Below are 16,393 nucleotides of genomic sequence, written 5' to 3' on the forward strand. Positions count from 1 at the left end.
AGATGTGTGCTTAGCCCACTGCTCTACTCCCTCTACACTCATGACTGCATGGCTAGGCACTGCTCAAACACCATCTATAAATTCACCAATGACACCACTGTTGTTGGCAGAATCTCAGATGGTGACGAGGAAGTGTACAGGAGTGAGATAGATCAGCTGGTTGAGTGGTGTTGCAACAATAACCTTGCACCCAACATCAGCAAGACCTAGGAATTGACTGTGGACTTCAGGAAGAGGAGGTTGAGAGAACACACACCAGTCCTCATTGAGGGGTCAGCAGTGGAAAGGGTGAGCAGCTTCAAGTTCCTGGGCAACAACATCTCAGAGGATCTATCTTGGGCCCAACACAGTGGTGTGCCTTTTTCATGATTGCACTAATGGCTCTACTTCTGATGAAGTTTGTGGAGATTTGGTCTGTCACCAAAGACTCTTGCAAATTTCTACAGATGTACAGTGGAGAACTTTCTGACTGGTTGCATCACCGCCTGGTATGGGGGCTCCAATGTGCAGGATTGAAAGAGGCTGCTGAGGGTTGTAGACTCAGCCAGCTCCATCACAGGCACAACCCTCCCCGCCATTGAAGGACATTTTCAAGAAATAGTGCCTCAAGAAGTCGGCATCCATTACTAAGGACCCTCACCACCTGGGGCATGACCTCTTGTCGTTACTACCATCAGGGAGGAGGAACAGGAGCCTGAAGACCCACACTTAACATTTTAGGAACAGCTTCTTCCCCTCCTGAACAATCCATGAACCCGTGAACACTACCTCGTTATTCTTCTTTTGCACTATTCATTTGCTTTCATAACATATAGTAATTTTTATCTCTTGCTCTGTATTGTTGCCACAAAATAACACATTTCACGACATATGTCAGTGAATCTGTTTCTGATTCAAAGGTGGGAAGGTGAGAAATCAGCTGAATGCTTCGTAAAATCCCTGTGACTGGAGTACTTTCTGCATACTTCATCCCCAAGTTGAAAATTCCTTTATGCAATGAAACATTAAAATTGCTAAATAAATTATTCAAATGATGGAATGTTTCATACATTTTCATTATTGGAGTCTCCACATTCTGTGCACTATGTAGAAATAAAACTACTGAAATTAACATTCTGCGAAACATGCTTTAATATATTATGACACAGACCTTAATCAATGATGACAAGCACTGCTTAATTGAAAACCTTACCAAGGAGAAGTTTGGGGAGGACATTGCCTATGAGTCATAGAACCAGAGAGTTGTACAGCACAGAAATGGACCCTTCGGCCCACCATGTCCATGCTGACCATTTTGCCCATCCACGCTAATCCCATTTGCCCAAATTAGTGCTACCTCATTCTGTGCCTTGTCCATTTAAGTGTCTGTATAATTGCTGCTGAAACATGGTGATTGCATCTCATTCCATCCTTTTCTCCAGCAGCACGTTCCAGACGTTGACCATTCTCTGTGTAAAAGCTTACCCCTCAGATCCCCTTTAAAACTTCTCCCTCTCACCGTAAACCTATGCCCTCTTGTTTTTGATATCCCTCCTATAGGAAAAAGATTTTGAATGTCTACTCAATCAATGACTCTCATGATCTTATATACCTCAATCAGGTCATCCCTCAGCCTCCATCACTCCAGGGAAAACAAGCCCAGCCTATCCAAGTCCTACAATCCAAGCAACATCCTGGTGAATCTCCTCTGCACTCTCTCCAGTACAATCACATCTTTCCTATAGTGTGGTGACTAGAACTGCACACAATACTCCAAGAATGGTCCAAGCATAATGCAGCATAATGACACAACTATTATATTTTGTGCCCTGACTCATGAAGACAAGCATGCCATGTGCCTTCTTCATCACCCTATCCACCCAAATTGCTACTTTCAGGCACCTGTGGACCTTGAGCCCCAGGTCCCTCTGTTCATCAACATTCCTTCATGCCCTACCATTTACTGAATACGTCCCATCCTTATTTGACTTCCCAAAATGCATCACCTCACACAGGTTGGGATTAAGCTCCACCTGTCAACGTCCAACTATTCCTCTGATCTATATCCTGTAGTGGCCCTCGACAGCCTTCCCCAGTATTTATAGAACATAGAACACTACAGCACAGTATAGGCGCTTTGGCCCACAGTGTTGTGCCGACATTTTATCCTGTTCTAAGATCTATCTAACCCTTCCCTCCCACATAGCTCCCTATTTTTCTATCATTCGTGTGTCTATCTAGGAGTCTCTTGAATGTCCCTAATGTATCTGCCCCCACAACCTCTGCGTTCCAAGCACCCACCACTCTCTGTGTAAAAAACTTACCCTTGACATCCCCCTTATACCTTCCTCCATGAGGAACTCATCACATTACAGGCACCCCAACCCCAGTTCCCCATTCACGAGCATGTGTGTGTCTTACCCCATCACTGACCATCACAGTGCCCACTTGGTCATGTCACGGAATCAAACGTCACTAGAAAATAAACGTCCCAAATCAAAAGTATGAAGAAAATCATTTATACTGCCCGCACATGTAAACCAATCACTCCTTCCATTCTCTTCTGTTTGTCCTGATGGGCTCCACAGCTGCTGTGCTGTCCTGTCCCAGTGGGTGCAGCTGCTGGGAGGCTGCTTTCAGCAGGGGGATTGTAGATGGCCTTGAAGAATGACCTTGAGCAGCCCTGCATCTAGAAAACCCTGTTTGTAGACTGCACCCCCTCACCTTGTGGCTGGGTGGCTGAAAAGCAAGGGCATTGCTGGAGGGGCTTTAACAGCTAGTTGAGTCTGCACTACAAGTCTCTCAGCATTCTCTACAACTCCCTGTCTGGCTGTATTAAAACTGTATTTCCAGGTTTTTGAATACTTCACTGCAATGAATAATGCCCTCCTACTGAATAGTCTTGCTAATCCTTTTCATAATCTTCAAATTCAGTTGGGCAACTTCAAAGTTTTCCTTTTTCCAAAGGATCAAAGTTGGGAGAAACTGTTTTATTTTAGAATGTTTCTCCTATGAGTCAACACTCCCAGGGAGAGTCACTGTCACCTCAAGAAGGAGACATTTTGATCACGATGCCATCATTCACAGACACTGGGACACTCTACTGCCAATTCTTTGATTGTTTTATTAAAAATAGTGATAATAATTCATGACACTGATTGAGAAACTGTTTGGTGGCTAGTTTGAGGTGACAATGTCACAAAGAGCTTTTAGCAAGTTGTTTCACATTGAATTGGAAAAGATTCCAAAAGTAACATAAGTGTTTAGGATGTTGTTATCCCTCCTCAGTCCGACAATATTCTCCCTGAAGGGGAGATTTTACATATAACTGTACACTGGGAAACAGGCTGTGGATTTGTAGCCATTGTGTACCCCTTCATGTTTTCTTTCCCATTGGATTAATTCAAAGCCAAATAAGGCAGAGTATACAACTACCAGCCAATCACTACCCACTCAGCAGTAATAATTAAAATTGTTCTTTTTTTTAAATTTTGCCCAAGACGTGCATGTCACTAGCAAGAACGATATTTAAAGCCCTTCCCTTAGATGCTTTTGAACTGAGGAGCCAGCTAGAAATCAGCCACATTGGCGGGTCTGGAGTCACGTATACTGTATATCAGCCCAGGTAAGGATGGCAGATCTTTTTCCCTGAAGAATATTCATGAGTGAGGTGGGATTTTAGTTCATTCTGGTGCTTTCTCAGTTACTGTCACTGTGTTTTTATTTAAAAGATTTCAAATTTCTTTAATTACTTGAATCTAAATTCCCCAGTTGCTATGTGGAATTCAACTCAAGTCTGTGGATCAATGATCCAGAGTTCCAGCTGTTTGACCAGTAACTTAAACCACAACAATAATATGCCCACAAAAGCTATGTAAAAGATTTCCCACAGATGGATTTATAAGGTCTAAAATTCTTTGCAGCAGAATTTTATTGAAATAATAACCATGTGGACAAATCGTTCAGAAAAGATTCTGCTGAATCAGCATCTAAATCACATTGACTGAACAAGACAACATCTGGACTCATGACTGATTCTAAAATACAGCCAGTTCAGCAAACGATGAGTGAAACAACTGTGGTGTTGGGTTTAAGCTTGGCAATATCAACAGAACGAATAGAAGGACAAGTCCTTATGTGGAAACGAGAAGACAGAGCTGGGAGATAAAGGTAAAGATGGATAATGTGAGGTATACCTCACAATCTGCCTCATCATGGCCCGTCCACCTTATTGTCTGCCTGCACTGCACTTTCTCTGTAGCTGTGACACTATATTCTGCATTCTGTTATTGCTTTTCCCTTTGTACTACATTAATGTACTCATGTTTTAAAACGATCTATATGGATGACAAATTTTTCACTGTATCTCGGTACATGTGACAATATTAAACCAAATACCAGTTACCAATTACTTCCCTGTAGCTTATTGATCATTCTCACGTCCAAATTGTATAAGAAAGGGAGAACCACAATCATAAAATCATAGAATCATAGAACAGTACAGCACAATACAGGCCCTTCGGCCCAAAATGTTGTACTGACCTTTAAACCTTGCCTACCATATATCCCTCTATTTTAAATTCCACCATATGCTGAAAGCAGTTTGTTGAGACAATGTTGAAAGCAGAACAACGCATCATCGAGCGTTGAGAACCAGTTGATTGAAGTGGAGGAGAAAGAACGCTGATGCTGTACTGAGTCCCAGACAATGGCTCTGAACCATATCATTTTGATGCTTGGCATTAAGTGTTCAGAAATCTCAGTACCTCTTGTCCCAAGGAAAAAGCAAAGGTATTTAATTAGCTAAAGAAGAGCTATCACCAGAAGGTGGCCAAGTGACATTTTTCTGCTAAATTCCCAATCATAGAGGATTTGTGCTTTTCCCACAGCTTCTTAATTCGGGCTTGTGGGCCAATGATCAATAAACGGTAAAACATTGATTTTAAGGTTGCAATTGTGCTATTGATTTTGAAGAGGAGGAACCTTATGTGTTTCTGGAGATGTTGGGGAAGTGAATGTTCTGTTCACCATGTTCTGTGGATTCATCAGAACTTCTGGAAGGTGACAGGTGTTAAAAAACATTTTCAGCAAATGAGGATGTAGCAGTTAATATACCCATCATGATTACATTTTTCAAATGCATTGTCACTAAGCTACGGAACAGACTGCCACCCAAAGCAGTGAACATAGATTCTGCTGAAGCCATCACAACGGAATTGGATCGATTCCTAATTCAGCAGAAAAGTAAAGAAAATGATTAAAGAATTGCCACATTGGGCCCTTTAAAGGAACTGGATGATGGAGTGGGTTCAAAATATAGCACAAGCTTTCATCATTTTTATATACTTATGAATTATTAAAACATACACCTAATTCAGAAAGATTACATAATATAAAACAGACATTGTGGACCTAAGCTGAGGATAAGATGTCTTGTGAGTGCATAGAAGCAGTTAACGTAAAGGGCAAATTATCATCAGTGGAGACTCCCCATATGTTCTGCTGAGCTAGTGCTTGGTAAATTGGAATGGGATCTTAAACTCCCCCCAGACACACAGTTACATGTACAAGTTATGGGAATGCATTTAGATATGACCACCTAATCCTCTCCTGAAACGTCAATATTAACATTAATCCCTGTGCCTACTAAAAGTTAGATGAGTTTACCAGCCCATAGAATCATGGAAATTACTGGGGCAGAAAGAAAATAAAATAGAGAAAGTAATCTTCAGAATCGATTGAAATCCTTCCGGAAGCTTCTGGCAGAAAGAAGAGAAAGTAGACTTTTAACAAAAGAAGCTGCAATCATTCAGGTAAAATGGGCATTGTAATGACCAGATAATCTCTTTTATTGATGGTAGCTGAGGGATAAGTGCTGCTCAGGACACCCAGGATGACTCCCTTCTTCATCACTGAATATTCTTAAATGATCTTTCACACTGAAATGTTACCTTACATTATTTGTTCAAGTCCATAGATTGTATCTTCCACCTTCTGTCTCAGAGGCAAGAGTCCTATCATTGAGCCAAAGCTGACATTATAACATGTGCTTAGAACTTAACGACCTCTGAAATAATCTAGCAAGCAACTCGTAAAAACAATCACTATGAAGAAGCATCATCATGCTTCAAGGGGAAGGTCTATCAGCACCTTTTGAATGTAGCCAGCAATAAATATGCTCTTGATGACGTCACATGCTTTCTCAGCACAAATAAAGCAAATAGTATTTTTACCTTGAGGATCCTAACCTAATTTGTTGGGCTGGAAATTCACAGGATTGTGTGGAATGTCTACTTCACACCCTGTCCTAATATCTCTCCACCACAGAGGATAAACACAGAGGAGGCAAAGTTGACGTTGTCTCCAATCCTGTCAGTTCCTTGTCGAGTAGGTCAGATTAAAATTGCTACTTGTTTAAAGTTTTTGTGTGTCAATGCATTCACAGTTATGTTTGTTTCAGAGCTTTGCCCAGGAGGACAGTTATTTCCCAGCACCTACAGCAAATCTATGGGCTATATCTTTAGCTTTAACCTCTGAGTGACTGAGTCACTCAGTGGAGAGTAATGGATTTAGAATAACTGTCCATAACACCTGTCAGAGGAAGACGACTTTTATCACAAACCCTGCTAAGTTTTACAACATTGACTAACAGCAACAAAGTGTTGCAATTGTATAGCTCCTTGAAATAGCACAAAATCCCAGAGAGGTGTAGAGCTCAACAAGGCTGTAGAAATAAGGTGGGTTGGCCCCGTGAAGGACTTTAAACATGAGGATGAAAACTTTGAATGGCAAGATGTTTCCAGACCAGAAGCAAATACAGATCGTTGGAGAGGCAAAGGGTACATGGAATTGTTGTGTGTTAGAGGAGGCCCATTGACTTTTGGTTTGGAATTGTAAGGTAGGAATCCACAGAATTCTATCAACATCACAACCGTGGATTAACGTCCTTGAACATTTACATCCACAATTCAGAAATTCCAGATTATATAATAGATGGTAATGATCCTTGTATTGTATTCCACAGTTTCAATTTTGACCTCTGTGTGGAATCAGCCATACAAATGTCACCCATTACATGGAACTGAGGCCCTGTCACTGATACTAATCTTCTCTAACTGGTTTGGGTCTTGCTGATAATGTTCTTTCTGTGGTACAAAATGAAGTGAACAAAAGGGATGGAATGACAGAGCAAGCAGAAATGTGAACCAAATGGTTTTCTTCACAGTGTGATGTGCAGTGGTCTTACAACACCTTCAATAAATGAGGACAGATTTTCCAAGAAACAACTTATTTTTGTAAATTCTCAAGTGTTCATTCATCACACAAAACCCTCAAAGGGAAGGTGTGTCTAAATTTTCAGTGACACTTGAATGAGTTGAGACAGGGTAATCCCATGCCCTTCTAAAGCTCAAAACGCCTTTGACCCACACCAATTTTTATCAATACACCACAGGAAGCATCCTATCCAGATGCATCATGGCTTAGTATGGCAACTGCTCTGCCCGTGACTGCAAGAAATTGCATAGAGTTGTGGACACAGCTCAGGGCATCATGGAAACCAGCCTCCCCTCCATTGACTCTGTCTGCACCTCGCTGCCTCGGTAAAGCAGCCAACATAATCAAGGACCCCACCCACCCTGGACATTCTCTTTTTTCCGCCCTCCCATTGGGCAGAAGATACAAAAACCTGAAAACATGTACCACCAGGCTCAAGGACAGCTTCTATCCCACTGTTATAAGACTATTGAACGGTCCCCTCGTATGATAAAATGGACTCTTAGCCTCACAATCTACCTCGTTATGGCCTTGCACCTTGTCTGTCTGCAGTGCATTTTCTCTGTAACTGTAACACTTTATTTTGTTTTCCATTGTTGCTTTTCCCTTGTACTACCTCAATGCACGGATGTGATGAAATGATCTGTATGGACAGCATGCAAAACAAAGTTTTTCACTTTACCTCGGTACATGTGATGATGATAAACCAATTTATCAATTTACCAATTTCTCTGACCTGGCTTTAACTGTAATTTTCCTTCCTTCCAGTAAAGGATGTTAGGAGCCTGATGTCAACCAAAGGCCACTTGCATGGTGTTAAGGGGGAGCAGAACAAAGCTCTGACAACTACAGCTATTTCCAGTGCAACAATGCCATTCCTTCCTCATTTCTGGAGCACGGTGCGCCAGGGAATGGGATGGCATTCCTTGGGGAAAGTAGGATCTGTATTTGGTCAGACGAAGTGTTCTGAAACAAACAGAGACTATGAACCTCAATACACAGTATTACTCAGGCTCTCTGTGATTCACTCCATGCTGCAGGAATTCATCCACACATACAAAGTACTGGTGTGTGTGGTGTTAAGTGTGCTTCACTGGGTGATATTGCTTTAGGGTTCAGGTCCCACCTGAGAGAGTTAAGCACAAGATTCCAGGCTGATGCTGCAGTGCAGAACTGAGGCTGTGTCATACTGTCATTTGATGAGACTTTTAACTGAGGCCATCTCTGTGGATGTAAAATATTATCTTAAGGAGCCACTGAGGAAGTCTCCCTGGTGTCCTGAGCAATATTTGTTCCTCAATCAGCAGCACTGGGAAACAGATTTCTGTTGGGAGAACTAACTGTGTGAAGGTTGGCTTCAGGTGTCGTACAGACTGAACTTGATACATCATTGGTATTGGCCCCCCCTCACCGCCGCTCCCCCCCCGCCAGCAGCCCCCCCCTCACCGCCGCTCCCCCCTCCGCCAGCAGCCCCGCCCGCTCCAGCTGCTCCAGCTCCGGGATCCGCTCCTCCAGCCGCCGCTGCACCCACTCCGCCATGGCAGCGTAACCACGACTTCCGGATCCGGTCCGCCCGGAAACTGCTCCGCCGGGGTCGGGATTCGGGTTCTGGGCTCCAGGAACACGGGACGGGGGGGGGGGGGGTGGTGAGTGATGGACGGCACGGACTGGGTGGGCCGAACGGCCTGTCCCCCACTTGGGGGTAGGGACAAGGACTGAGGGGGGAGTCAGTGCACTCAGTTGGACAGGGCCGGGGACCGGTCAGTGGGGCCGGGGACAGGGACCAGGGACCGGTCAGTGGGACGGGGCCGGGGACAGGGGTACAGTGAAAAACTTGTCTTGCATACCAATTGTACAGATCAATACATCACACAGTGCATTGAGGTAGTACAGACTGTATTGAAGTAGTTCAGGGTAAAAACAATAACTGAATACAGAGAAAAATGTCACAGCTACAGGGAAGTGCATTGCAGGTAGACAATAAGGTGCAAGGTCACAACAAGGTAGATTGTGAGGTCAAGAATCCATCTCATCGTATAAGGGAACTATTCAATAGTCTTATCACAGTGGGATAGAAGATTCCTTGAGCCTGGTGTATGTGCCCTCAGGCTCCTATATCTTCTGCCTGATGGGGGAGGAGAGAAGAGAGAATGACCCGGGTGGGTGGGGTTTTTGATTATGCCGGCTGCTTCACCAAGGCAGTGAGAAATATAAACAGAACTGGCTGTAAAACATATTCTGAATAGGATGCAAAAGGCACTATATAAGTGCAAGTATTTTAGCTTTGTTTAAAAACATACAGCACTCCATGTAATGACAATATGCTTCTAGACTCACTTGTAAGCTAACTTCTTTGTTCCCCGAAGACACTCACCAATTTTTACAGATGCACCATAGAAAGCATCCTAACCAGATGCATCACAGCTTGGTATGGCAACTGTTCTGTCCGAGACTACAAGAATTTGCAGAGAGTTGTAAACGCAGCCCAGTCTATCACGAAAACCAGCCCCTCCATTGACTCTGGCTACACCTCTTGTTGCCTTGGAAAAGCAGCTAACATAATCAAGGAACCCTCTCTCTCCTGAGGTCATTCTCTCTTCTCCCCCCACCCATCAGGCAGAAGATACAAAAGCTTGAGGACACATACCACCAGGCTCAAGGACAGCTTCCTTCCTGCTGTTATAAGACTCTTGATAAAGATATACTCTTGATCTCTCAGTCTACCTTGTCATGGCCCTTGCACTTTATTTGTCTACCTGCACTGCACTTTCTCTGTAACTGGAACACTACATTCTGCATTCTGTTTTGTTTTTCTTTTATACTACCACAATGTACATATGTATGGAATGATCTGTCTGGATGGCATGCAGACAAAAGCTTTTCACTGTATCTCACTACATGTGACAATAACAAACCAATTACCAATTACCTCTTCTAAGAAAATTAGTAAATTAGGAAAATTAGGAAATCCACTGACCATGCATTTCCAATTCAAAGAGTAGAAAGATTGTGAGTAAGTCACTTAATGGTTTGAAGTTTCTCAATGGTTTGGATATAGTTCTCCCCAACTTACGAACACTGAACTTAAGTACCACGTGTACGTACGAGCGAGCGTTTGGGAGACCAGCAGGATGGATTTGCTGGCTGCTGCGAGGCAGCAGGTATCTTCTGCTGTGTGGGAACTCAGTTCATGGCCGCATTTCACATTTGCTGATTGTCCGGGTTATAAACCCTGCTGTAACCTGTAACCTGTACCCCACCTCATTCGCACATATGACAACTTTACATAGCTGAAGTCTATGAAGGTCACCAGGCTGAAATGTTAACTCTGCTCCTCTCTCTGTAGATATTGCCTGCCCTGCTGTACATTCTCTGCATTTTCTCTTTTATTTTACATTTCTCTCATCTGCAGTTTATTTTTATTAAAATCTATCAATTGTTGTCCTGGTAGTTCCCAATGTGCCCCAGTAACCAGAGAGCTTTGGGTGAATGTTCCAGATTCCCACCAGCCTTTGTGTAAGGATCTGATGCTCAGGTCTCTCCCCAGAGGAAATCTCAGGAAATCAGTCAAGGCTCAGAGCGTTGCACTCTTACCTCCGAGTCGGGCGACTTCAGCATTAAATTGAGGCTGACACTCCAGTGAAAGAATGTTACAGTGATTGGAGTGATTTCGTTTGTGCTGGTTGAAGTATTAAGATCCGTGCGACAAAGAACAAATTAAGTGAAGGAAGGGATACTGCAGAAGAGCTGTCCAACATTTCAAGAGGGTTTGTACAAAAAGACTTGAATGTAGATATATTAAATCACAATGACTTGACATAGAAATATAGGTGAAGCGAAAAAGCTGTCAGATTTGTATTTTCTTGAGTTCTGGTTTATTAATTTTTGGTATGAAGGCCTATCATTAAACATAATAGTATTTGTTGTAATACTTTGGGTAAATTTTAATTTTTGGAATGTAGAAGTTGCACTAATTTGATTCAGACTATATTTAATTCCTCAAGCTATTGTTAAAACAATTTAAGATATTGTTTAATATCTGTGACATTGTACAGGGAATTATTAATTGTTTGTCTTTTTCTAATTCTGGGATTCAGCTGGTCATACAACAGTTTAGCCTAAAAACTGGATTGCAGATATTTCTGAAACATGGATGCTTTAAACTTAACATCTGATTGGGTTCCCTGCAAAAAAATTGCAGAAGTGGCCAAAGTGAACACAATATTCCAAATACAGCCTCACCAATGCCTTGCACAACTGCAACATAGCATCCCAACTTCTACACTCAGTGCCCTGACAGATGAAGGCCAGTGTGCCAAAAGCTTTCTTCACCACGCTGTTTCAGGTAATCTTCTTTGCTTACCTCATTGTGAGGGAAAGGCCTGGGGGATGCTGATGCAGGGGCGAGCCGTGAATTGGAAGACACAGCAATGATCTGTTGTGGCCGCGTGGAAAGATCCTGTAGCGAGGACATTGAGAGTCACCATCACCTTACATGTCTACAGAGAGGGCAGTCCATGCATCAAGGCATGGCTGAAGGTTTTCCCTCAGAATATCACACACCTCAGTGACGGTTGCCTTGGAAAACCTGAGCTTGGGAAGGGTGAGATGCCTTTGAAAACTCTTTTGGACCAGGCCATTCACTGATGGACAGGACTTTCACCTCCTTTCCCAAGGTCTAAACCTACTGAATACTGAAAGACCTGGATAGAGTGGATGTGGAGAGGATGTTTCCATGAGTAGGAAAGTTTAGGATCTGAGGACACAGCCTCAGAATAAAATGATGTCCCTTTAGAACTGAGGTGTGGAGGAATTTCTTCAGCCAGAGGATGGTGAATATGTGGAATTTGTTGCCACAGAGGGCTGTGGAGACCATTGGGTGTATTTAAGGCAGAGATTGATTGGTTCTTGATTGGTCAGGGGGTTAAGGGTTAAGGGGAGAAGGTAGGAGAATGGGGTTGAGAAAAAAAATCAGCCATGATTGAATGGTGGGGCAGACTTGATGGGCTCAATGGCCTAATTCTGCTCCTATGTCTTATGGTCTCTGACCCACCTTGTGCAATCACCATGACCATCATGTTGCCTGCAGTAATAGAGTGCCACCAGAGTGGTCACCACTGAGACATCCATTGCACCAGGACCTCAGCCTCCATTGGCTGGTGAAAACACTCCCTGTAACTTTGAATGTTCTGTAAGTTGCTGCATAAACCAGGAGATTGGGCAGACTATTGGCCCACTGATGGTATTTATTTATCTCTTGACTGATTCCTTAGCACCTTGCATAAACATGTAACAGGAACACCACATGAAGGTCACCGCTCTACTCCTTGTTCTTTCTCGTCCTAGGCAGGGATCAACGATGACTTGCATTGACCTCAGTTCCATGGGGTATGAGGTGACTGAGGTGGTCCTGTTCCCACTGTGGGAAATGTGGACTCATCCGGAAAAGGGATAGGAGGTGAGAGATGGGACAGCCTGGTGGGTGGACTGTGAGATGGTGTGCTTCTCCCACTGCTTACACAGGGCTTCCATGTGCTCCGGGCACAATGTCTCAAGGTTGAAAATACCACCCTGAATGCTTCTTCTCCACGTTGAGTGGTCATGAGTCAGGGATTCCCAGGAGTCAATTCCCAGGAGGTGCATTTTCTCAAGGAGCGCATCCTCGAATCTTATATTTCAGATGTCAGCACCAGCAGTTTTCTTTTTAATTTTCATTTTCTCTTGAATCTCTTCCCATTATTGGTCCCTCTGAAGGGGTATGGACAGGTGAACAACAGGGTAAAAGGATGGACTATAAAGTGGGAAGAGTGGGGAGGAGAGAATGTAAAAACGGAACCAGTTTTGAAAACTGGAAAACTAGTAAATATTGATGTACAGTGAAATCTGGTGTGCTCTTTCTTGAGATATAAATATAATTAAAGCAATTAGAAAGACAAATGATGTGTTTTTTTATTGCAGGAGTGTTGGTGCACCAAGTTGGAGAAGTCTTGCACAGAACTTTGGTGAAACAGACTTCTACAAACTCTTGCAGTTTACAAAAGCAGAGATGCACCAGATTCAGGATTGGTGTTGTCTGAAGCAGAGAGATTCTGGAAGGTCATTTTGGAAAGAATGAGAGGTTATCTCATCAAGGCAGATAAGACTTTGAGTGGAATGGAAATCGTAGATGATGGTAGGCTGTTTCGTTTAGCAGGAGAGTCCAGAACTACAAAAGCAACCTCAGGATAGGGAACAACCTTTTAGGTTTGAAATAAGGATTTGGTTCTTTGCACAGAGGGCTGTAAGTCAAATTCTCTCCTTCAGAGGGCTGTGTCTGTTCAGTTGTTAAGGCTGACATTGATAGACGCACTAACAGCATCACAGGATATGGGGCTTGGGCAATGAAGAAGAATTGAAATAAGCATTCAGCCATGGAACTGAATGGCAGAGTAGGCTCGAGGGATTTAAATGGTCAGGCTCTTGTTTAAAGAGAGGGACAAGGTTTAATTTTTCATGGTGGCATCATGGATTTTACCTTCTCCCTGTGACTGCAGGGGTTTGCTCCGGGTGCTCAGGTTTCCTACCACATGCCAACGATGTGTGGGTTCGTAGGCGAACTGGCCACTGTAAATTGCCCCTAGTGTGTAAGTGATTTGTAGACTCTGGAGGAAGTTGATTGGAATGTGAGGAGAATGGACTGGGATTTAGTGTAGATGGGTGCTTGTAGGTCAGTGACTGATTGTGGGCTGAAGGGTCTGTTTCTCTGCCATAGGAATCTATAAAAAACAAGGAGGAGTTGATCATCATAGTGAATGGACGAACATTTTGTCACAGAAAGTATGCTGGCTCAGTAAATGAAAAAGGAAGGTTTGCATTTATAGACAATTATAGGACTGATTAGAGACAATGGGAAGATGTGCCTGGAAGTTGTGGAAGTGGGTGAGGTCCTCAATGAATACTTCTCTTCAGTATTCACCAAGGAGAGGGGTCTTGATGACGCTGAGGACAGGGTTGGTAAGGTTAATGTTTTAGAGTACGTTGATATCAAGAGAGAGGATGTGTTGGAGCTGTTAGAAAATATTAGGACAGATAAGTCCCCGGGACCTGACGGAAAATTCCCCAGGCTGCTCCGCGTGGTGAGGGAGGAGATTGCTGAACCGTTGGCTAGGATCTTTGAGTCCCTGTTGTCCACAGGAATGGTACCAGAGAGTTGGAGGGTGGCAACTGTTGTTCCCTTATTCAAAAAAGGTAGTAGGAATAGTCCAGGGAATTACAGACCAGTGAGCCTTATGTCAGTGGTGGGTAAGCTGTTAGAAAGGATTCTAAGAGATAGGATCTATGAGCATTTAGAAAATCATGGTCTGATCAGGGACAGCCAGCATTGCTTTGCGAAGGGCAGATCATGTCTCTCAAGCCTGATAGGGTTCTTTGAGGAGGTGACCAGGAAGATTGATGAGGGTAGTGCAGTAGATGTGGTCTACATGGATGTTAGTAAGGCATTTGACAAGGTTCCACATGACAGGCTTCTTCAGAAGGTCAGAGGGCATGGGATCCAGGGAAGCTTGGCCGTGTGGATTCAGAATTGGCTTGCCTGTAGAAAGCAGAGGGTTGTGGTGGAGGGAGTGCATTCAGATTAGAGGGCTGTGACTAGTGGTGTCCCACAGGGATTGGTTCTGGGACCTCTGTGTTTCATGATTTTTATGAATGACTTGGATGAGGGGGTAGAAGGGTGGGTTGGCAAGTTTGTAGACGACACAAAGGTCAGTGGTGTTGTGGATAGTGTGGACGACTGTCGAAGATTGCAGAGGGACATTGATAGGATGCAGAGCTGGGCTGAGAAGTGAGAGATGGAGTTTGATCCGGAGAAGTGTGAGGTGGTACACTTTGGAAGGACAAACTCCAAGGTAGAATACAAAGTTAATGGCAGGATTCTGGGTAGTGTGGAGGAGCAGAGGGATCTGGGGGTTCATATCCACAGATCACTGAAAGTTGCCTCACAGGTGGATAAGGTAGTTAGGAAAGCTCATGGGATGTTGGCTTTCATAAGTCATGGGATCGAGTTTAGGAGCCACGAGGTAATGATGCAGCTCCACAAAACTCTGGATAGACCACACTGGTTAGAGTACTGTGTCCAGTTCTGGTCGTCTCATTATAAGAAGGATGTGGAAGAGTTGGAAAGGGTGCAGAGGAGATTTACCAGGATGCTGCCTGGTTTGGAGGGTCTGGATTATGAGAGACTAAGGGAGCTAGGGCTTTACTCTTTGGAGAGAAGGAGGATGAGAGGAGACATGATAGAGGTGTACAAAATATTAAGAGGAATAGATAGAGTAAACAGCCAGCGCCTCTTTCCCAGGACACCAATGCTCAATACAAGAAGGCATGGCTTTAAAGTAATGGGTGGGAAGTTCAAGGGAGATACCAGAGGAAGGTTTTTTACCTAAAGAGTGGTTGGGGCATGGAATGCGCTGCCTGGGGTGGTGGTGGAGGCAGGTACATTGGTCAAATTCAAGAGATTGCTAGATAAGCAATGGAGGAATTTAAAATAGAGGGATATGTGGGAGGAAGGGGTTAGATAGTCTTAGGTGAGGTTTAAAGGTCGGCACAACATTGTGGGCTGAAGGGCCTGTATTGTGCTGTACCATTCTATGGTTCTATGGTTCTATAACACCCTTTCTCATCCTCAGGTCTACCCAAAATATTTTGTAGTCAATTAATGTAAACATGATGTAGGTGCCTGGAACAGGCTGCCAGGCCTCGTGGTGGAAGTAGATTCAATAGGGGTGTTTAAGAGGCTTTTAGATAGATACATGAATATGTGGGGAATGGAGGGATATAGATCATGTGCAGGTGGTTTAATTTGGCATCGTGTTCCACACAGGCATTGTGGGCTGAAGGATTTGTTCCTGTGCTGTACTGTTCTATGTTCTAATTGGTGTGAATACAACTAACTCAGTCAGTCATCACATTGACCATCTGGCAAATCCAGGATGTCTTCAATCACTTTGCAATTCCAGGCAAGAGGTACCAGGTTAAACTGATCAGTGGTTAAACCTTCGAGAGAGCTGTGATGTTAAGGTTTGTTCAGGAGGCACTACACATTCCGAGCATCATGTGAAGTGATATTATTATTTGGTGTGGAGGAAAAGAAGGATTCATAAGA

Source organism: Pristis pectinata, chromosome 27 (genome assembly GCF_009764475.1).
Source record: "Pristis pectinata isolate sPriPec2 chromosome 27, sPriPec2.1.pri, whole genome shotgun sequence".
NCBI classification, from domain to species: Eukaryota; Metazoa; Chordata; class Chondrichthyes; order Rhinopristiformes; family Pristidae; genus Pristis; species Pristis pectinata.